The 25,023-nt window shown below is 35.7% G+C and overlaps 1 non-coding gene across 1 annotated transcript; it reads left to right on the top strand.

Annotated features, from left to right (window-relative positions):
- The first annotated feature begins 22,632 nt into the window (after positions 1–22,632).
- Positions 22,633–22,736, top strand: LOC112700424 (small nucleolar RNA R71). Its single transcript, XR_003153333.1, has one exon. It is a non-coding gene; the product is annotated as a small nucleolar RNA R71 (small nucleolar RNA).
- The last annotated feature ends 2,287 nt before the right edge of the window (positions 22,737–25,023 follow it).

The raw sequence follows: 25,023 nt of genomic DNA, 5'->3' as shown, positions 1-25,023 counted from the left end.
TTGACACCAAACTTAAAAAAATGACACTAGACTCAACCAAGAAACACAAAATATTTTTGTTTTTATGATTTTATTAATTTGTTTGGATTTTTCGAAAATTATTTTTAGAAAAATGAAAAAGAGAAAAAAATTTTGAAAGATTTTTGAAAACTTTTTGAAAACAAAATAAAGGTTGAAATAAGAAGAAAATTACCTAATCTGAGCATCAAGATGAACTGTCAGTTGTCCAAACTTGAACAATCCCTGGCAACGGCGCCAAAAATTTGGTGCACGAAATTGTGATCTCAATGGCGCCAACAACTTGGTACGCACAATTGTAATATCACTCTTTTTCACAACTTCACACAACTAACCAGCAAGTGCACTGGGTCGTCCAAGTAATAAACCTTACGTGAGTAAGGGTCGATCCCATGGAGATTGTCGGCTTGAAGCAAGCTATGGTTGCCTTGTAAATCTCAGTCAAGCGGATTCAAATGGTTATAGAGTTTTAATAATTAAAAGATAAATAGAACGTAAAATAAAGATAGAGGTACTTATGTAAATCATTGGTGGGAATTTCAGATAAGTGTATGGAGATGCTTTATCCCTCTTGAATCTCTGGTTTCCTACTGCCTTCATCCAATCCTTCATACTCCTTTCTATGGCAAGCTATAGAAATGAGTAAATGATGCAAAAATCCACTTCTGGGCCCACTTGGTGTGTGCTTGGGCTAAGCATTGAAACTTTCACGTGTAGAGGTCTTCCTTGGAGTTGAACGCCAGTTTCTAACTTGTTTGTGGCGTTTAACTCTGCTTTGCAACTTGTTTCTGGCGTTTAATGCCAGGATAGGGCAGAAAGCTGGTGTTAAACGCCAGTTTGTGTCATCTAAACTCGGGCAAAGTATGGACTATTATATATTGCTGGAAAGCCCTGGATGTCTACTTTTCAAACAAATTGAGGGCGCGCCATTTGGAATTTTGTAGCTCCACAAATTTTATTTGGAGTGCAGGGAGGTCAGAATCCAACAACATTAGCAATCCTTTGTCAGCCTCTAAATCAGATTTTTGCTCAGGTCCCTCAATTTCAGCCAGAAAATACCTAAAATCACAGAAAAACACACAAACTCATAGTAAAGTCCAGAAATGTGAATTTTGCTTAAAAACTAATAAAAATATACTAAAAACTAACTAAATCATACTAAAAACTATATAAAAACAATGCCAAAAAGCGTATAAATTATCCGCTCATCAGTCGGCATTATCCCTTAGGAACTGTATCAGAGGGCCTTTTGTGTCTTGTTTCAAAGTTGCCCCAATGTTTGTTGTTTTGTTCGGAGTGTCTCCGATCTGGACTTCTTCAATTTCGCCCCCAGGTTGTGGGCGAAGTTCTTCCCGACCTCGAACTCCCCCGAGCTCGATGGTGTGGATTTCTTTCCCTTTGCCTCTGAGGTTTAGACTTTCATTATAACAGCGTCGCGCTATTTTCTGATCTCCTTTTATCGTAGCAATCCCTTCTGGAGTTGGGAACTTCATGCATAGATGTGGAGTTGAAGCTACTGCTGCGAGCTGATTCAATGTTGCCCGTCCTATCAGGTCATTGTAGGCTGAGCTTACATCGACTACAATGTAGTCTATATTGAGTGTCCTTGATCAGGTTCCTTTTCCGAAGGTTGTGTGTAGTGAGATGTATCCAAGCGGTTGGATTGGAGTGTCTCCTAGTCCAAACAAGCTGTTCGGATATGCTCTGAGTTCTTTCTCCTGTAGGCCGAGTTTATCGAAGGCGGATTTAAACAAGATATCCGCCGAGCTTCCTTGGTCCACCAGTGTGTGGTGGAGGTTAGCATTGGCCAATATGATAGTGATGACCATAGGATCATCATGTCCCGGGATGATGTCTGCCGCGTCTTCTTGGGTGAAAGTAATAGTAGGGAGGTCGGGTGATCCTTCTCCTCCCTCGCCATAATATACTTCTTTAAGGTGCCTTTTGTGAGATGATTTTGAGATCCCCCTCTTGCAAATCCTCCGTTTATCATATGAACGTGTCTCTCCGGGGTGCGAGGTGGTCGTTCTCCTCGTCCAACCTCTTCGTCCCTTCTTCTTTTTCGGGGTTCATCCGATTTGTTGGCTAAATACCGATCTAGTCATCCTTTTCTTACCAATTTCTCAATAACATTTTTTAAGTCGAAGCATTCATTGGTAGGATGCCCATAGATTCGGTGATATTCACAGTATTCTGTCCGATTTCCTCCTCCTTTCTTGCTTTTGAGTGGGCGAGGTGGTGGGATCTTCTCGGTATGACATAATTCTCGGTAAACATCGACAAGAGACACCCGAAGGGGGGTGTAGTTATTGTATTTTTTAGGCTTCTCGCCATATTGATCTTCTTTTTTCTTGGACTCTTTATCCTTATCCCGGGAGGAGTAGGAGAATCCGGATTTTGAGGTCTCTCCTAGTCGAGAGTTTTTCTCCATGTTGATGTACTTCTCAGCTCATTCATGCACTTCATTCAGAGATGTTGGATGTTTCTTTTATATGGAGTGACTAAAAGGTCTTTCTCGCAGCCCATTGATGAGACCTATAATGGCTGCTTCCGTCAGTAGGCTTTGTATGTCCAGGCATGCTTTGTTGAACCTCTCCATGTAGCTACAAAGACTCTCCTGATCTCCTTGCTTGATTCCTAATATGCTTGGGGCATGTTTGGCTTTGTCCTTCTTGATGGAAAATCGGGCAAGAAATTTCTTGGCCAGGTCGTTGAAACTTGTGATGGATTTGGGGGAAAAAGTGTCGAACCACTTAATTACTATCTTTGTTAGTGTTGTTGGGAAGGCTTTGTATTGAATAGCGTCTGAGGCATCGGTGAGATACATTCTACTTCTGAAATTGCTGAGGTGATGGCTTGGACCTGATGTGTCGTCGTATGGGGTCATGTCGGGAGCTTTGAAGTCCTTTGGGACTTTAGTTTTCATAATCTCTTTAGTGAATGGATCTTGATCTTTGTGGGAGTTGTCTTTGGGATCAGGCTAGATGGTTTTTGTTTTAAAGTTGGCTTCGAGCTTTAGGAGCTTGTCCTCCAACTCTCGGCGACGCCTAGTTTCCCTTCGAAGGTCCTTTTCGGCTTCCCGTTGATGTTCAACCTCTTTTTCGAGCTATTTGAGGTGATCTTGTTGAGGTTGAAGTGCCTCCATGATTTTTGTACTTAGCGAGTTTTTATCTTTGTTTGGTTGAGAAGTATCGTTTGGTGTAATGTCCGCGTTCTTATGCGGCGTCCTGTTTTCTAGATCTGAGTCGTGGTCGTTGTCAAAGTTGTCCACCATGATGATGGGATGACTTCAAAGTTCTCTAACAACAATGCCAATATTCCGAGGGTTACCTAAAACTGTAGGTCGATCTCGGACGAAATCTGCGGTGGTAGCCGGAGCTGTTGTGCCCGACTTGTTGGACTTGGTAGTGCTGCTGATCCTTCGTCATCGGAGGGTGGTGGTACCTGCAAGAGACTCCGATGCTTAAGTTAGCACGGGATTTAAGCAGACTTTTAGTAGAATCAGAGTATGAGTTATACCTGGGTGCTCCAGTGTATTTATAATGTTGTAGAGTGACCTTTTCTAGAGATAAGATAGTTATCTTATTTTATCTTTTGAGTGGAGTTATCTTATCTTTAAGGGAACCGCCCTTATCTTTCTAGGCTTAGGCACCTTTGGACTTGGGTTGTGTTCCTCTGTTTGGGCCCTTTTTGGGCTCTCCTGGTGATTTGGCCGACCTCTTTTGAGAAGAGGTCGGGTAACCTTGACCCGAAGAGGTCGGTTGACTTGCCTTCAGTTAGCCCGGGTCAAACAGCTCGACCCAGGGCATGAACAATTATCAAAATAGATGCAAGATATATGAAATAATGCTCAAAGATAGAGTTACCTCCCTTTTCATCATCTTTTAGGCTATGTAGAGCATAGCCTCCAATACCAAACTTAGAGTGATTGCTTGTACTCAAGTAACAAAGAAAAATAGTGGTGATGGAATTATGGATAATCATGATTAATTAGTGAAATTAAGTAAGTGATGCAAGAGCTTATTCAAATAAAACAAACGAAACTAAAAATAAAACAAAATTAAAGACAGAATAAATAAAAGAAACAGGTTGTTAATGTATTGGCATGGGTGAAGTGTGGCAACATCAAACTTGGTGTGAGAACACCAAACTTAGTGTGGCATAATCAATGTGAGACTAGGCCAAATACCCAGTGAAATACAAGCATCACTTTGGTGTAACAACACCAAGCTTAACCCATGAAATACATACACAATATGAAGCAAAGCAAAAAAAAAAATTGAAACAAGGTTACCTAACGTTGGGTTGTCTCCCAACAAGTACTCTTTTAATGTCACTAGCTTGACAGTTGGTTCTTGCTAACTCTCTTTCGCTTCTTCTAATTGGTTAAGAGAAACGATTTTAATGGAGAATATAAGATAAAAGATACCATCAAGCATTTTTTTCATCAAGCATTTCGTTGCCTCTCAACAAGCATTTTTTTACTGTCATACGCTTGATTCAAACCACTTTTTAGGATAGAGGCTCGGTTGATTTTTGTTGACCGTCACCTTTTAACAGATATTGTTCTTTGTTCTTTGGCCATGATCCATCTTTCCGAGCTTTCCTTGATTACCTTTATCTCTTCTATCTTTTCTTCTTTTTCGGGGCTTAAATGTTGTGTATTGTTTGGAAGGACCCCTTTATCAAGAACTTCTTCGATTATTGGGTCAACTAAATAATCAACCCGCATGCAGCTCTCTAATTCACTAGAATACAAACTCCTTTGATTGATTCTCTTATATTCTTTTGTAGGATCTTGCATTATTTCTCTTGAAAAGGAATTTGCTTGTTCCTTTGTCACCTGCTCGGTAGTCAACTTCACATGTTTCTCCATATTGTTGAGGGAGATTTGTTGGCTTTTGAAATTCATTCTTGCCTCATGTGTGCGACCATGAGTGTATTGAACAAACTTAGCAACAGTGTTCTCTAGTTTTTTCATGGAAAACTCCAGAGGTGATGGTTCTTGATATGCAGAATTAAGAGGTGAGGTTGAAAATACTTGCATAAAATTAGCAAGGCATTGCTCTAGTTTTTCCATGAAAAGGTCAAGAGAAGATGGTTCTTAATATGAATAATTAAGAGGTGGGGTTGAAATTGCTTGCATAAAATTAGCAATGGATTGCTATAGTTTTTCCAGAGAAGGATCAAGAGATGATGGTTCTTGATGGATGGGATCTAAAACACTGAAGTGTCCTTGTTCTTGACTTTTCCAACCAAAATCTGGATAGTTTCTCCATCTATGGAAATATGAATCATTCCATGGGTGTGAGTAGTAACTTATGTGGTCTCTCTCGATTATTTTTCTTGGCACAAAATACCAAACTGAATTAAATGCACCATGTGGTAAAAAGAAAAGAAAAGAGGAAAGATGAAAATAGAAACTTTTTTAATTTTTTATTTTTGTACTGAAGAGAAAAAAGAAAAAAAAGCGTCTAATATAGGTAATCAAATAGCATCTAGTTGTTAATCTCAATTAATCACTACAAGAAACACCTTAAAAATCGACGACAAAATCGACGGCATAATACCAAAAATCGACAGCAAAATCAATGGTGGATGTGGTCGCTATAAAGCTTGTCGATTTTTCAAAATTCTAATAAAATCGACGGCTTACCAGGCTGTCGATAATAATTCATTAAAATCGACAATCTTCCCGTCTATAATATGAGTGAGAGAATTTTACTTTTTTAATAAAATCGACAGTTTTGCCGTCGATATTATTATACAAAATTGACAACGTTTCCGTCGACATTTAATACAATAAAATCGACAGAAAAGCCATCGATATTATTATACAAAATCGACACCAATTTCGTCGATATTTGATTCAATAAAATCGACAAAAGAGCCGTCGATTTAATTATTAAAATACCGACAAACTCGTTGTCTATATGTTGTTTCCTTCTGTCTATTTTAAATTTAAAAAGCGACAATTTTACTGTCGATTTTAATAGCCACATTTTTTAAATTATTTTTTATTTAAAAAATTAGTATACAATTAATACAAATAAAATTTATACAAAATATAAGATAACAAGACGAATCAATTTTTAAATATATTTATACTAAATATTAGATAATAAGTTCATACATAAATGGATCGATAGACTACTAATATAAGCTTATTAACCTTTAACATTTTGTTCCTCACAATAGCTTTCAAAGAGATACAGACTCTTAATCATATACAAGTCACAGTCAAACTAAACAAACGTTGGCCCAACGGCTAAATACACAAGGCAAAAAATAGAAAAAGAACTTGAAAAGGCAACACTCAGATAACAATGTCCTAACAACTTTTTATGATGCTACATTAGTGTCATCCACTTTTTAATTAACAAATGCTACAAGTTAAGAAAAAATTAAAGTTTTGGAGATTAGTAGTTGATAAAGTTTTATGCCCCAATTATTCATCTAATGACCAAGTAGCACAAGACAAGATTTTAGCTAATAAATTCTTGCAAAAGTTCTGACTCCAATATTTCCTTTTTACTTGTTCCACTTCTGCGGATAAAAAACGATACCTATACGAAGAAAATCTATTAGTCTAATTGAGACAAACGGTTGTGAATATGTAGATAAAGGGGAGAATAGGTTGTGCCTGAATCTATTAGTTACAGGGATAAGCTCAACCATTCTTAACTCAATCAAAGCATGACTCAATGCACAGCAGATTATTATTAGACATTAGAACCAGGGCTAGTTTTTGACAAGAAGATGCTCCTAATTTCAAATCACTGATGAGGCCTACTACTACTACTAATATGTCATTTCTAGATGTTTGGAGAAAAAAAAGAAAGGCTAAACAAGATGGGCAAAGGACTTTCTATGCATATAACAAGTTACAAGACAATCTAATAATCATAAATTATCAATTACAACTTACGAATTTGTCCAAAATTACAACCATTTTTGACTATGCAAATTGATAAGGATGGAGACAGAGGAATGGAATTTAAAACCTGAAAGAGTGGATTGAAGCCATGGGGAACGGTTGGTGGTGGTGGTGTCAAGCCACCACCATTATGAAGGTTGATTCTTGGTCATTTCATCCATCATCTTCTTCTTCTTCCTCTTCTGCTTCATTCTTCCCTTGTTGCTTATCATCAACAAAAACAAACATATAAATATGATGGCAAAACAACAAAGAAGACCCTCGGTTTCCCCAAACAAGAATTGTTAACTACTTGTTACTTTTAAAGCTGTGGAGTTAACTACTTGTTACTTTTAAAGCCTTCACATACATTTTATACACACATATGTCGGCATAGTGAAATACACAAGAATCTGCTTAATACTCAGATAGCATCGATCATGTACAAGCCTTTCAATGAACTTTTGACCCACATTCCTAAGTTCATGATTTATGCACATTCGTCCTTGCAAATAATCACACTTCACAGGATTAGTCCAAAGTTTCTATAAGTTACTCATTCTATTCAAGTAAGAGACATTACTAGTAAAAGTTGCGCATTGAATTAGCTATAGCAAAATTTGAACATTGAATTTTCTACACATCATATCATTACAAGCTTCATATTTTAAGACTTAATCATAGGGTCACCATTCATGTCACCAAATTTCAATAATGAGCATCAACCAAAATTAAGTAATTTTTTATAAACCAGAGCATCTCCATAATGCATAACTCATAATTTCAATTCTATAAACAGTAATTAAATTACAGTTGGAAAAAAATATTAGTAGTAACAACAAGAGGAAAATCAAAAGAACAAGTAATTGACGATACAGAACTTCATCAAGGTTGATTTCATTGAGAACTTTCTCTTCATTGATATCTTTGGCAATGGAAGCTAAACCAATATACCTGATTGCATACATTTTTTGCCTCAAACATGAGCTAAAAATAAAAGCTTGAAATGGTAACAAGTAACATAAATCTAATACCATGAACATCAGGATTAACATTGAGCTGGTGAATTTGCTTAATCAAATTGGATTCGGAAACTTGCCTAGTCCCTAATTCAGCACATGTCTTTCTCTTCATTCCCACATAACTCTGTGAGTCCTTCCTTTTCCTTACTATCACCACCGCCAGCCACAGAACCTGCAACAACACCATCACATTACATTATTCTAATTCCCAATTTTGAGTAGGTTAGATTGGGATTGGGATCGGGATTGAGTACCTTGCCGACTTTTGAGAGAGGGAGCACACTTCCTCTACGATCTCAGATCTAATAGTTTGCGGCACCACCTTACCGTCGATTATGAAGCGACAGCGGCGTGAGTGTGACGGAGCGACGACGGGCACGGGAGCAGCAGAACGGCGACGGTGCGGAGGTAGTGGAGCCACGACGGCACAGTAGCAGCGGAGAGGGAAGGTTGGTGAAATGGTGGCAGTGAAATGGAGAAGGCCCAATTTGGAGTTAGTTAATTATTTCAGGTAAAATATAAGCGGGGAATTGAGGGAAATGAAAGGCGTGGGAAATTTTTTGTTTATAAAAGTCGACGACAAATTCGTCCATTTTAATTAAAATAAAAATAACAATGTAGCCGTCTATTTTATTTAATAAATCTATATCCTCCATTTAGTTTCGAAAGGAGATCTTGATTGTTTAAAATTATCGATGACAAAAACTGTCTATATTATAATTATTAAAATAGACGACCTGTGTGTCGATTTTAAAGCAAAAAAAATGAAGCAAGGGATGCGGGAAACAAAGGTGGGGAACTTTTTTGTTGATAAAAATCGACGGTAATTTCATTGATTTTAATTAAAATAAAAATCAACAACATGGCCGTCTATTTTATTTAATAAATCCCCTTCATTTAATTTTGAAAAGAGATCTCGATCATTTACAATTATCGACGATAAAAGCTGTCTATATTATAATTAATAAAATAGATGACCTGTGTGTCGATTTTAAAGAAAAAATGAAACGGAAAAAATGCGGGAGGTAAGGGTGGTGTAATTTTTTGTTGATAAAAATTGGTGGTAACTTCGTCGATTTTAATTAAAATAAAAATAAAAAACGTACCCGTCTATTTTATTTAATTAATCTATATCCTCTATTCAATTTTGGAAAGAGATCTCAATCGTTTAAAATTATCGACGAAAAAGCTGTCTATATTATTAATTATTAAAATAGACAACCTGTATGTCGATTTTAAAGAAAAAAATTTTAGCCCGCCACTCCGTCTACAATGTGACGATAAGAGGAAGAGTTTTAAAAAGTTATAAAAATAATAGACGACATGGTCGTCGATTTTAATATTTTATTTCTAATTATTTCTTTTTCATTTTATCGACGACAGGCCGTCGGAAAAATCGACGAGATTTTCGGCCATCGATTTTATGCATCAATAATTACACTGTTTCTTGTAGTGAATTCCTGACAATAGCGCCAAAAACTTGATGCAGAATTTTACAAACCACACTTACTTTGGACAAGTATACCGAGTCGTATCAAGTAATATTACAGTGAGTGAGTTATCGCTCCCACGAGGATTAATGGACTAAGCAACAAGGATCAATTGATTATTCTAGTTAGACAATCAAAACTGAGTTTTTGAAATCAAAGAATGTAAACAAGAGCAATTATAAATGTGTAGAATGTAATATGAGAGAAAAGTTAAGGTATCGGAGATATTCATTCTCTAGGAAAATAATCATTGTGTTCATTTATTTGACGTATGCAGAGATCAATCACAACAAATCAGAAAGAATCAAATTCCAATGTCACAGTGTTTAGTTCCATGACTCTAGAGAGTAATCAAAGACTGTTATATATCTTTGGAAAGTTATGGAAGTTAGCTTTCTAATGTCACTAGAACTGCATCATTTGGAGCTCTATAGCTCAAGTTATGCTCGTTTGAGTGTGAAGAGGTCAGGGTTGACAACGTCCACAAATTCTCTTTGCACTTGTCTTCAATTCTTGATTCCTTCTTGTTCTTTTCTTTAAGTTTTTAATACTTTCCTACATAAAACAAAGCTCAAAGCAACTCCAAGAATATTGATTAAAAGCATAAGAATCTTAATAAAAATATAGAAATCACTAACTTTATTCAAAGAAATAATAACTAAAAATAACTAAAGATGCTCATAGCATCACATGTATCTGTACGCATCATATCCAGCTTGTGTCTCATTAAAAATGGCACGTCACTCGCAATTTGTAACCCCTTGTTTGGCCCAATTCAGTCCACATATAATGCATTTGGAGGAAACATGAAGGGAGATCACAACTTATTATATACTCATTTTTTTTAGAGTTTAGGTCCTTGAATTCTAGAGAGAGAAGCTCTAACTTCTCTCTAGAATTCAAGAATCTCTTATGAATTTTTCTTTAGTTTTAGATTTTAGTTTTATTTAATTGTAGTTTTTAGTTTATAATTTCTTATTTTGCTACTCTAAGTTTTTTAAAATTTTTTGTTATTTTGCTACTTTAAGTTCTCGAACCTTTATTGAATTTTTAATTTTTTATTAATCAATTTGATGTTTTATATTTTATTATTACTTATTTGAGATGTTATTATTGCTTTCTTGAATTTGGTAGTTATAGTTTTTATTATTATTGCAATTTATATATTTATGCTTTTCAAGTATTTGGCAAAATGCTTGGACTAATTATGCGGTAGATTTTTTATAGTTGCCTTGGGTTGAAAATCTGGATAAACTTAAGTCATCAATATCTAAGTTGATTGATAATTTAAGATATTAATCAATCTTTTTTTCACTAATGCTAATCTTTTACTAATTCAATTAGTAAGTTAGTTAGAACTTGTGGATTAGAGTTAATTAAACTTAATTAATTTTTTTCAATTTGTAGAGGTTGACAAATTAGATTTACCTTTTGTAATTATCATGTTGTGGTTATTGATAAGGATGTTGATCATTAAGCTTCGACTCTTGTCAAGGTCTTTTGGAATTTGAATTTACTTTTTTTTAGTTAATTTTTTTAATTGCTCTTAGTTTAATTCCTTTTTATATTTAGTTATTACTTGCTTTTTTAATTTTTTACTATTTAAATTTCCGTCATTTACTATCAAATTTTCTGATTTTTCATAGCCAATGATTATGCATTTTATTGTGATTCCAAGAGAGAACGACTTTGAGACTAAACTCTCTGTTATTATTTTGAATATTTGTGAAATCTTTTAACTAAACTTTAATAATATTAAATTTCAGTTTAAAACTATATCTATAACAATTTTAAGCTTTGTAACGGAGTAAATCTCCAAAGTGGTCCCCGAGATTGACGCCGTGCACCAAAATCGTCTTTGAGATTCCAATTGCACCAATTACGTCCCTAAGATTGGTAAAATTGCACCGTAGTAGTCTCTGCCCCATTTTTCGTTAGCGACACGTTGACGTGGCTTGATGACATGGACTTTTGGTGACACGTGTTACCTCATGGTTTGACCACGTGTAACGGTATGATGACGTGTCGGTCAACGAAACGTGGCATGCTGACGTGGATGATATGCCACGTGTCACAACGCTATTTTGCCACCTGTCAGATTATGCCATGTGCTGCAATGCTATTTGTCCACGTGTCATCCACTATGTCATCGTTACATGTGCACCAAATCGGTCCCCTACTTTGTATCAAATGACTCATTTTAGTCCCTGAAATGGAATGTCGTGCACCAAATTAGTTCCTTCATTAGTTTTTTTCTCATTTTTTTTTATAAATTTAAAATTCTCGTTATATATTTGAATACACTAATTTTAATTTTATCTTTTCACAAGTTATTTAAATACAAGTATTTTTATAAAATATTTTTAAAATATTAGTTTTAATTATACAATTTTTTTCTACAATATTTTATTAAAAGAATTATGTGACATATTGATATTGATTTAATAAAGAGTGTAAGTTAAGGGTATAATAATATTCCTTAATACAATTTTTTTAATATTTAACACTTTAATAAATATTTTGGGAATACTTGATAAGACACTTATTAACTAATATAATTTCATTATTTCCATCCATTTTAAGAATGACCGATTTTTCATATAATTAACTTCTCACTAAATTAATAAGATAGATTTATACTGTCGATTATAATAATTCATTTTATCTATAACTTAGTTAGGTAGCTTTTTCATATATTACACTGTTAATCAATATAAGTACTTATTGTAACCATGACTTGAACAGTATTAAAACAGATAAAAATAAACAAAAGATGCAATAATAAAGTTTTGATTTTAGTTAACATGTACTCTAATGATACAAGTTAATATTATTAATTAAAAAATTTATTATAAAATATGTACAATAAAAAATATAATTAAAATTAGTGTAAAAAAATATTGAGAATTTTAAATTTATAAAAAAATTGAGAAAAAACTTATGAAGAGACTAATTTGGTGCACGACATTCAATTTCAGGAACTAAAATCAGTCATTTGATGCAAAGGAATGGACCAATTTTGTGCACATATAACGATGACATAGTGGATGACATGTGGACAAATAGCATTGCGACACGTGGCAAAATAGCGTTATGACACGTGGTATACCCATCCACGTCAGCATCCCACGTGTTGTTTACCGACATGTCATCATACCGTTACATGTGGCCAAACCATGAGGTGACACGTGTCACCAAATGTCCATGTCATCAAGCCACGTCAGCGCATCGTTAATGAAAAATGGGTCAGGGACTACTATTATGCAATTTTTTCAATCTCAGGGATGTAATTTGTGCAATTGGAATCTCAGAGACAATTTTGGTACACGGCGTCAATCTTGAATACCACTATGGGGATTTACTCCTTTGTAACGTGAAAATTTCTAAACCAGTTCTTAACATTCTCCTGCGTTCGATACGACGGTTCTCCAAGGCTTGTCTTCGTCTGGTGCATCTCGTCTCCTTGGTTCCTCTGAGTCTGGTGCGACGGTCCTCGTCAGCTCCTCTGCCTCTACTGCATCCTCTATGGCTCTTCACCATCGTGTCACTGCCGACTATTTTTCTTCTGATTTAGCTATTTACTTCAATGCTTTATCAATCATTAGCCCATCAAATTGGACTTTACTAGCGTGATAACCTGTGCAATGCACAGGCTTCATGTAATCTAAAGACCTTTAAAAGAAAAATACTAAGAATATAACTAAAATATATTCTATAAAGATAGATATGTTGTATTAAATTTGAATAATAATAAAATTATCACTACATTAAAATAAAATAATAGAATACAACAATTACTCAATATGTCAATGAACAGTATAACATGCTTTGTAAGATAATAAAATATAATAAAAATTATTAGACACTAAAAAACAGAAAAAAAAGTCCAACAGAGATGTAGTTTTCTATTATGCATAATCTTAAAAACATAAATTGTCAAGATACCTATTGATAGCAAAACAAAATATTTACAACATAAATAAATTTGTTCATTAATCAAAAAACAAAACATGTCCAAAACAATTTAACATATAGTTCAAAATATTTATCAAACAGAGTTATACATAGGAGGCCTAACATTGCTAAATTGACAACTCTATCTGGCGGTTACGTATCGAGTCGAGTTTCAAGGTAATGCTGTCCCCCTCCTTTAAATTGTATACTCTACAACATTCATTCCACCCAACCCCAAACTTCCATTCTCCACTTCTTCCTCCATTTTTCAGTAAGTGGAAAAAGAACACATTCTTCTCTACATTGGAACGTGGACTAATGATCGTCTAAATCGAACCATCTCCAGATAGTTTAAGATATGCAGCAAATTTCGAAGCCAAATACTGCAATGAATAATTCATAGTTAAGATAAACATAATATTTTCATACACAATGAATAACAGATTTAGGAAGAATATTTAATAAGCTTGCAAGAATAAAAAAATAAAAGAAATCACTTTTTTGAGATCCACTTACGAGTCTAGATTGACCCAGATCGGAATCTGTGATGGTCTTTTGATAATAAACCTCTGGAGTATATCTAATTTAGGATAATTTAAACATATTAGTCACCACATTAAAAAATACCAATCTATACCATGATATTAAAATCCAAAACACAAGGAAAAAAAGTTACATTTAGCATTACTTATGATCAGACAATTCATTTGTCTCGTTACTTTGTTCGTTGTCCTCCATTGATAAAGTGCTTCTACCAGACAAATCTATCATATTTTGTGAATTATCCCTTACCAGTGTCCCATCTTGATCATTGTTTTCATCACCGTCTGATGAAAACTCATCATCAGAGGATTCAGACCCAGATAGAACCATCACATCAGGTGATGAGTCCTCATCAATCCTGGTATACTTTATGTGGAACACTTTTGATACATTATCAAGTGTCTCTGGGTCCATTAGCTCAGACACATATGAATGAGGATCAAGGTGAACTTGGATGGGTTGATTGTCGTGATTCCACAATGAAATAAAAAAATTCCAAAACCGACATACCTAAATTGAACAGATGCTCCTCTATTGATTAAACAGAAAGTTCTAATATGTTCAAATGAGTAGTCAGTTATGAGCAACTGATCATTGTTTTTTTCTCAACTCCAGCACTAAATAATTATCTAGCTCGTCAATGACATAAAATATTGTCCCTAATTCTTCACCATGAGTTGAAACAAAAGTTGGGGGAAGAGCTCTCTCACTCTATATTCAAATTTCTTCCTAAAGTTAATTCATTTCTAACAAAACATGCTAAAAATGTATCACATAATATTACGTAATTATTTAGCAAAGAGAGGTATATATACATTTAAATCTACCATTATTACCAACTGAGTAACACAAGAGACCAATAATGACGTAAATGAACTCGCATTATAATGAGCATGACAAAAATAGGTAACTAGGTAAGAAACACATATCAGGTCTTTTTGAATGTCCAGGAAAAAATACTGAAGTTTTGAAAGAAATAATGAAAAAGAAATTGCTATTATCTAGATGGATTCTGAAACCAAATCATGTACATAAACATGGAATCATCTTTTAACATATTAATAAATGCTGAATTTTTAAAGTCACTCTCATTATATGTATGATTAGTAAAGATTATATTATTTATTTTGAAGGGACATTGATAATTTATCAAAACTAATTTTTTTTAAAGTTGTTGTAGTCTACACCCATTTTAGATTAGAAAGATCAGGAACTCAAAGTTAGCTAAACAAACTCATCTAACAGACAAAAGAAACCATCAAGAGGAGGAAAGTAAAAAAGACCACTAACTGAATATAAATTAAAAACAAACCATTCAAAGTTAAAGATTTAACCCACCTCTTTAATCGGTTAACATGTATGATATAATATTCCATAATATATTTGGTTACTTGGTTACTAAAAAGGCGAAATCTAAAAATCTGTTCTTTTCCATAGGGTCAATATTGCTGGGTTGCTAAAAACCTCCTATTAGCACATAATGGTATGATTAGAGGCTAAGACTGAGACTTTTAACCAAGAAACTAACTAACTAAGTATACCAAAAAAAGTAACAAATTAAAAGCATATGTAGGAAAAATACCCAAGAAGCCACTTTGGAAAACAGATATACAACATATTTTAGAGATTATGACAATTTATGAAATGTGGCCTACATATAAATGAAAACCCAATAAAATTAAATTACAACATGAAAAATATCTGAGAAAGAATTAAAAAAAACTATAGATGGCATAACATCGATATTTAATTGACATTAAAATTTTCACAAGTTAATCTGAAATATATTAAATGGAAAAGTAGATGAGACTTCAATGAAATCGAAAATAAAGCAAACAAAACATCTTCTCTAATGCTCAACACCATACCTGTTTGGATCTTCTCTATCGGCATTGGTGGACGAAATTGTGATAATCAATAATGGCTCCAAAGATTTGGTGCTCTCAAACGTGAATCACACTTTGTCACAACTCCACACAACTAACCAGCAAGTGTACTGGGTCGTCCAAGTAATACCTTACGTGAGTAAGGGTCAATCCCACAAAGATTGTTGGTATGAAGCAAGTTATGGTCATCTTGTAAATCCCAGTCAGGCGGATTTAACTGGATTAAGAGATTATTGGTTTAAATAAAGATAATAAAATAAACAAAAAATAAAGATAAAGTTACTCATGTAATTCAATGGTGGGAATTCAGATAGGTGTATGGAGGTGCTATGTTCCTTCTGAATCTCTGCTTTCCTACTTCTTCCTTCTAGTTTTTCATCACTCCTTTCTTAGGGCATCACCGTTGTCAATGGCTACATCTCATCCTCTCAGTGAAAATGGTCCAAATGCTCTGTCACAGCACGGCTAATCATCTGTCGGTTCTCAATCAGGTTGGAATAGAATCCAGTTATTCTTTTGCATCTGTCACTAACGTCCAGCCTTCAGGAGTTTGAGAATGATGATGAGTGTCACGGTTCATCACATTCATCAAGTTGAAGTGCAAGGAATATCTTAGAACAGGAATAAATCGAATTGGATAGAAGATAGTAGTAATTGCATTAAAACTTGAGGTACAGCAGAGCTCCACACCCTTAATCTAAGGTGTGTAGAAACTCCACCGTTGAAAATACATAAGTGAAAGGTCCAGGCATGGCCGAATGGCCAGCCCCCAGATCTAAGAACTAAACGTCCCAAGATTAAATAATACAATCAAAGATATCTAATAAACTAGTAAAAAGTTCTATTTATACTAAACTAGCTATTAGGGTTTACAGAGGTAAGTAAGTGATGCATAAATCCACTTCCGGGGCCCACTTGGTGTGTACTTGGGCTGAGCTTGAACTATCCACGAGCTGAGACTTCTCTTGGAGTTGAACACCAAGTTGTAACATGTTTTGGGCGTTCAACTCTAGTTCGTGACGTGTTTCTGGCGTTTGACTCCAGAATGTAGCATGGAACTGGCGTTGAGCACCAGTTTATGTCATCAAATCTCGAATGAAGTATGGATTATTATATATTGCTGGAAAGATCTGGATGTCTACGTTCCAACGCTGTTGAGAGCACGCCATTTTGCAGTTCTGTAGCTCTAGAAAATCCATTTTGAGTGCAGGGAGGTCAGATTCCAACAGCATCAGCAGTCCTTTGTCAGCCTCCTATCAGAGTTTTGCTCAGGTCCCTCAATTTCAGCCAGAAAATACCTGAAATCACAGAAAAACACACTAACTCATAGTAAAGTCCAGAAATGTAAATTTAGTATAAAAAATAATGAAAACATCCCTAAAAGTAACTAGATCATACTAAAAACTACCTAAAAACAATGCCTAAAAACAATTCCAAAATATCAATGAATATTAATTCTAATTAGATGAGTGGGATGGTGGACGAAATTATGATTCCTATTTTCTTGTAATTGGATTTTAGAAATTGGCACTAGTGGACACAACTCCGTTCAACTAACCAGCAAGTGTACTGGGTCGTCCAAGTAATAAACCTTACGTGAGTAAGGGTCGAATCCACAGAGATTGTTGGTATGAAGCAAGCTATGGTCACCTTGCAAATCTCAGTTAGGCAGATTAAAAATGGTTTATGGGTTTTTGAATAATTAATAATAAAAAGAAGAAATAATAAAAGGGATAGAACACTTATGCAGATTCATTGGTGGGAATTTCAGATAAGCGGATGGAGATGCTGTAGAGCTCTTGGACGCCTGTTCTCCTACTCCTTCTACTCAGTCCTTCTTACTCCTTTCCATGGCAAGCTTTGTATAGGGGTTCACCATCAACTGTGGCTACTTTCATTCCTCACGGGGAAATATCCTGTGCGGCTGTCACTCGCACAGCTAACCAGTCTGGAGGCATCACCCATGGCTGATGGCTACATCCCATCCTCGCAGTGAAAACTATGCTAACGCACTCTGTCACAGTACGGCTAATCACCGGTTGGTTCCCGCTCCTACTGGAATAGAATCCCTCTTTTGCGTCTGTCACTAACGCCCAGCAGGTTAAAGTTTGAAGCACGTCACGATCATTCATTACCGGAATCCTACTCGGAACACCACAGACAAGGTTGGACTTTCCGGATTCCCAGGATCCTACTCGGAATACCACAGACAAGGTGAGACTTTCCGGATCCTCATAAATGCCGCCATCTATCTAGCTTATACCACGAAGATTCTGTTGGGGAATCTAAGAGATACGCATTCAAGCTCTGTTGCATGTAGAACGGAAGTGGTTGTCAATCACGCGCGTTCATAATTGAGAATGATAATGAGGGTAATTTTGACTCATCACATTCATCATGTTCTTGGGTACGAATGAATATCTTGGAATAAGAATAAGAGAGATTTGAATAAAAGAAGATAGAATTTCATTAATACTTGAGGTACAGCAGAGCTCCACACCCTTAATCTATGGTGTGCAGAAACTCCACCGTTGAAAATACATAAGCAAAGAGTTCAGGCATGGCCGAATGGCCAGCCCTCTCTAACGTGATCAATGATCCCCTAAGATGAAGAATAAAACAAAACTGAGATCAAAGATGTCTAATACAATAGATAAATGTCCTATATATACTAGACTAGCTACTAGGGTTTACATGAGTAAGTAATTGATGTATAAATTCACTTCCGGGGCCCACTTGGTGTATGCTTGGGCTGAGCTTGATCAATCCACGAGCTGAGGCTTCTCTTGGAGTTGAACTCTGAGTTATGACGTGTTTTGGGCGTTCAACTCCGGATAATGACGTTTTTCTGGCGTTTAACTCCAGACAGCAGCATGAACTTGGCGTTCAACGCCAAGTTACGTCGTCAATCTTCGAATAAAGTATGAACTATTATATATTGCTGGAAAGCTCTGGATGTCTACTTTCCAACGCCGTTGAGAACGCGCCAATTGGAGTTCTGTAGCTCCAGAAAATCCATTTCGAGTGCAGGGAGGTCAGAATCCAACAGCATCAGCAGTCCTTTTGTCAGCCTTCTTCAGAGTTTTGCTCAAGTCCCTCAATTTCAGCCAGAATTTACCTGAAATCACAGAAAAACACACAAACTCATAGTAAAGTCCAGAAATGTGAATTTAACATAAAAACTAATGAAAACATCCCTAAAAGTAGCTTAAACTTACTAAAAACTATATAAAAACAATGCCAAAAAGCGTATAAATTATCCGCTCATCACAACACCAAACTTAAATTGTTGCTTGTCCCCAAGCAACTGAAAATCAAATAGGATAAAAAGAAGAGAATATACTATAAAGTCCAAAATATCAATGAATATTAATTTAATTAGATGAGCGGGACTTGTAGCTTTTTGCTTCTGAACAGTTTTGGCATCTCACTTTTTCCTTTGTAGTTTAGAATGGTTGGCTTCTCTAGAAACTTAGAATTTCGGATAGTGTTATTGACTTTCCTAGTTAAGCATGTTGATTCTTGAACACAGCTACTTTATGAGTCTTGGCCGTGGCCCTAAGCACCTTGTTTTCCAGTATTACCACCGGATACACAATTGCCACAGACACATAACTGGGTGAACCTTTTCAGATTGTGACTCAGCTTTGCTAGAGTCCCCAATTAGTGGTGTCCAGAGCTCTTAAGCACACTCTTTTGCTTTGGATCACGACTTTAACCACTCAGTCTCAAGCTTTTCACTTGGACCTTCATGACACAAGCACATGGTTAGGGACAGCTTGATTTAGCCGCTTAGGCCTGGATTTTATTTCCTTGGGCCCTCCTATCCATTGATGCTCAAAGCCTTGGATCCTTGCTACCCTTGCCTTTTGGTTTTAAGGGCTATTGGCTTTTTCTGCTTGCTTTTTCTTTTTCTTTCTCAATTTTTCGCCATTTTTTTTTTCACAAGCTTTTGCTTTTTCACTGCTTTTTCTTGCTTCAAGAATCAATTTCATGATTTTTCAGATCATCAATAACATTTCTCTTTGTTCATCATTCTTTCAAGAGCCAACAATTTTAACACTCATAAACAACAAGATCAAAAATATGCACTGTTCAATCATTCATTCAGAAAACAAAAATTATTGCCACCACATCAATATAATTAAATTAAATTCACTAATAATTTCGAAAATTATGTACTTCTTGTTCTTTTGAATTTAAAACATTTTTCTTTTAAGAGAGGTGAAGGACTAATGGATTTTATTTATAGCTTTAAGGCATGGTTACACACTAATGATCATGAAGTAGAAACACAAAACATAGATAAACACAGCATTAAAAACGAAAACAGAAAGAAATAAAGAGCAAGGAATGAATCCACCTGAGTGAGGGTGGCGCCTTCTTGAAGGTCCAATGGTGCTTTTTGAGCTTCTTTATGTCTTTTCCTTGCTTCTGTTGCATGATCCCTAGTGATGTTGGTGTTTTTAACATTATTTGCTCCCAATAGTTGTGTGGAGGACAACTTATCCCCTGAGGTATCTCAGGGATCTCTTGATTTGCAGTCACATGTTATACCACTGAGCTATGACGGCTTATATTTTCCATCTCCCAAGACTCAGAGGTGGAAGCTTTTGTCTTCCCTTTGAGGTTTCTCTGGCCTTGGGTGCCATTAATGGTAATGGAAAAGCAAAAAAGCTATGCTTTTACCACACCAAACTTAAAATATTGCTCGCCCTCGAGCAAGAAAAGAAAGAAGAGAAGAAGAAGAAGAAGATAATGGAGGTGAGTGAGGGGAGATGGATTCGGCTATATGGGTGGGATTGGGTGGGGAAGAGAAGTTAAATTGTAAAGGTAGGTGGGGTGTATGGGGTAGAATGGGTAGCAGCAGGTGGTGAATGAAAAACAGAAGGGATGATCATGAATGGAAAGAGAGAGGGCGAGGTAGGTGGGGATCCTGTGAGGTCCTCAGATCCTGAGGTGTCAAGGAATTCCATCCCTGCACCAAATAGGCATGTAAAATGCCTTGGCACACCATTCTGGCGTTTAAACGCCCATTGGTGCATGTTCTGGGCGTTCAACGCCCATGTGATGCATGTTTCTGGCGTTGAACGCCAGTTTCATGCTTGTTCCTGGCGTTCAGCGCCAGTTTGTCCTCTCTGTGCACCATCCTGGCGTTTAACGCCAGGTTGTTGCTTGTTTTGGGCGTTCAGCGCCAGAATGGTGCTCTGTTCTGGCGTTGAACGCCGGCCAGATGCACCTTCTGGGCGTTGAACGCCAGCCCGTGCATCCTCCAGGGTGAAAAATTTTTTTCTTCTGTTTTTGACTCTGTTTTTAATTTTTTTGATTTTTTCGTGACTCCTCATGATCATGTACCTCTATTGACATCTATCACAGCTCCTGCTGTGGCTAGGAAAGGTCTTCCTAGGATGATGCATTCATCATCTTCCTTCCTAGTATCTAGGATTATGAAATCAGTAAGGATGTAAAGGCCTTCAACCTTTACTAGCACGTCCTCTACCATTCCATAAGCTTGTCTCATTGACTTATCTGCTAATTGTAATGAGAACAAGGCAGGTTGTACCTCAATGATTCCCAGCTTCTCCATTACAGAGAGTGGCATCAGATTTATTCCTGACCCAAGATCACATAGAGCTTTTTCAAAGCTCATGGTGCCAATGGTGCAAGGTACTAAGAACTTGCCAGGATCTTGTTTCTTTTGAGGTAGAGTTTCCTGAATCCAAGTATCTAAATCACTAATGAGCAAGGGAGGTTCACTTTCCCAAGTCTCATTACCAAATAGCTTGGCATTCAGCTTCATGATAGCTCCTAGATATTGAGCAACTTGCTCTCCAGTCACGTCTTCATCCTCTTCAGAGGATGAATATTCTTCAGAGCTCATGAATGGCAGAAGGAGATTTAAAGGAATCTCTATGGTCTCTAGATGAGCCTCAGATTCCTCAGGATCCTTAATAGGAGACTCCTTCTTGCTTGAGGAACGTCCCAGGAGGTCTTCCTCACTAGGATTTTCGTCCTCCTCCTCCCTAGTGCATTCGGCCACTTTGATCAAATCAATGGCCTTGCACTCTCCTTTTGGATTCTCTTCTGTATTGCTTGGGAGAATACTGGGAGGAGTTTCAATAACTTTCTTACTCAGCTGGCCCACTTGTGCCTCCAAATTTCTAATGGAGGATCTTGTTTCATTCATGAAACTGAAAGTGGCCTTTGACAGATCAGAGACTATATTAGCTAAAGTAGAATTATTTTGTTCAGAGTTCTCTGTCTGTTGCTGAGAAGATGATGGATATGGCTTACTATTATTCAGCCTATTGCGTCCACCATTGTTAAAGCCTTGTTGAGGCTTTTGTTGATCCTTCCAGGAGAAATTTGGATGATTTCTCCATGATGGGTTATAGGTGTTTCCATATGGTTCACCCATGTAGTTAACCTCTGCCATGGCAGGGTTCTCAGGATCATAAGCTTCTTCAGAAGCTACCTCTCTAGCACTGTTGGATGCATGTTGCAATCCATTCAGATTTTGAGAGATTATGTTGACCTGTTGAGTCAACATTTTGTTCTGAGCCAATATGGCATTTAGAGCATCAATTTCAAGAACTCCTTTCTTCTGAGGTACCCCATTGTTCACGGAATTCCTCTCAGAAGTATACATGAACTGGTTGTTTGCAACCATGTCAATGAGTTCTTGAGCCTCTTCAGGCGTCTTCTTCAGGTGAATAGATCCACCTGCAGAGTGATCCAGTGACATTTTCGAAAATTCAGAGAGACCATAATAGAATATATCTAATAGGGTCCATTCTGAAAACATGTCAGATGGACATCTCTTGGTCAGCTGCTTGTATCTCTCCCAAGCTTCATAGAGGGATTCACCATCTTTTTGTTTGAAGGTTTGAACATCCACTCTCAGCTTGCTCAGCTTTTGAGGAGGAAAGAACTTATCTAAGAATGCAGTGACCAGCTTATCCCAGGAGTCCAGGCTATCCTTAGGTTGTGAATCCAACCATATTCTAGCTCTGTCTCTTACAGCAAAAGGGAAAAGCATGAGTCTGTAGACTTCAGGATTAACTCCATTCGTCTTTACAGTATCACAGACTTGCAAGAATTCAGTTAAAAACTGATAAGGATCTTCAGATGGAAGTCCATAAAACTTGCAGTTTTGTTGCATTAATGCAACTAGTTGAGGCTTAAGCTCAAAGTTATTGGCTCCAATGGCAGGAATGGAGATGCTTCTTCCATCAAACTTGGATGTTGGCTTTGTGAAGTCACCAAGCATTCTCCTTGCATTATTATTATTATTTTCGGCCATCTCCTTCTCTTGTTCGAAAATTTCTGAAAGGTTGTTTCTGGATTGTTGTAATTTAGCTTCTTTTAATTTTCTCTTCAGAGTCCTTTCAGGTTCTGGATCAATTTCAACAAGAGTGCCTTTTTCCCTGTTCCTGCTCATATGAAAGAGAAGAAAACAAGAAAAGAAAGAGGAATCCTCTATGTTACAGTATAGAGATTCCCTTATGTTAGTAGAAAAAGAAAGGGGTATAAGAAAGAAAAGGAATTCGGATTTTTTAGATGAAGAGAGGTGAAGAGAAGTGTTAGTAATTAAATAATTAAATAGAATAAGAGAAGAGAAGGGAAATTTCGAAAATAATTTTTGAAAAAGAGGTTAGTAATTTTCGAAAATCAAAGACAAAATATAATTAACATTTAAAACAAAAAGAATTTTTGAAAAAGAGAGGGAGAATTTTCGAAAATTAGAGAGGGATAGGTAGTTAGTTGGTTTTGAAAAAGATAAGAAATAAACAAAAAGTTAGTTAGTTAATTGAAAAAGATTTGAAATCAAATTTTGAAAAAGATAAGAAGATAGAAAGTTAGATAAGATATTTTGAAATCAAATTTTGAAAAAGATAAGATTTTTGAAAAAGATAAGATAAAAGATAAAATAAAAGTTTTAAGAAAAAGATATTTTGAAAAAGATTTAATTTTTAAAATTACTTAACTAACAAGAAACTACAAGATAAGATTCTAGAACTTAAAGATTGAACCTTTCTTAACAAGAAAGTAACAAACTTCAAATTTTTGAACCAATCACATTACTTGTTAGCTAATTTTCGAAAATTTGATATAAAGATAAGAAAAAGATTTTGAAAATATTTTGAAAAATAATTTTTGAAATTTTCGAAAATTATATAAAAAATGAAAAAGATATGATTTTTGAAAAAGATTTTGAAAAGATAAGATTTTTAAAATTGAAATTTTGACTTGACTTGTAAGAAACAACTAAATTTGAAAATTTTTGACCAAGTCAACCCAAAATTTCGAAATTTTGGAGGAAAATAAGGAAAAGATATTTTTGATTTTTGAATTTTTAAAGAAAAACACAAAAATGACCCAAAACATGAAAATGTTGGATCAAGACACAAGATGCATGCAAGAATGCTATGAATGTCAAGATGAACACCAAGAACATTTTGAAGATCATGATGAACATCAAGAACATAATTTTGAAAAATTTTTGATGCAAAGAAAACATGCAAGACACCAAACTTAGAAATCTTTAATGCATGGAAAATATGAATGCAAAAATGCACATGCAAAACAACAAAAGACACAAAACAAGAAATCATCAAGATCAAACAAGAAGACTTGTCAAGAACAACTTGAAGATCATGAAGAACACTATGAATGCATGGGATTTTCGAAAAATGCAAGAGAAATTTTTAAAAGCATGAAATTGACACCAAACTTAAAAATCAACACAATACTCAAACAAGAAACACAAAATATTTTTTGATTTTTATGATTTTCTAATTTTTTTGTATTTTTATTGATTTTTTTTCGAAAAACATTTTTGGAAAAACGAAAAATAAAAGAAAAATTTTTGAAAAAGTTTTTGAAAAGAAAGTTACCTAATCTGAGCAACAAGATGAACCGTCAGTTGTCCATACTCGAACAATCCCCGGCAACGGCGCCAAAAACTTGGTGGACGAAATTGTGATTCCTATTTTCTTGTAATTGGATTTTAGAAATTGGCACTAGTGGACACAACTCCGTTCAACTAACCAGCAAGTGTACTGGGTCGTCCAAGTAATAAACCTTACGTGAGTAAGGGTCGAATCCACAGAGATTGTTGGTATGAAGCAAGCTATGGTCACCTTGCAAATCTCAGTTAGGCAGATTAAAAATGGTTTATGGGTTTTTGAATA

Source organism: Arachis hypogaea, chromosome 6 (assembly GCF_003086295.3).
Source record: "Arachis hypogaea cultivar Tifrunner chromosome 6, arahy.Tifrunner.gnm2.J5K5, whole genome shotgun sequence".
Taxonomy (NCBI): Eukaryota; Viridiplantae; Streptophyta; class Magnoliopsida; order Fabales; family Fabaceae; genus Arachis; species Arachis hypogaea.
This window is presented reverse-complemented; position numbering and strand designations above follow the sequence as displayed.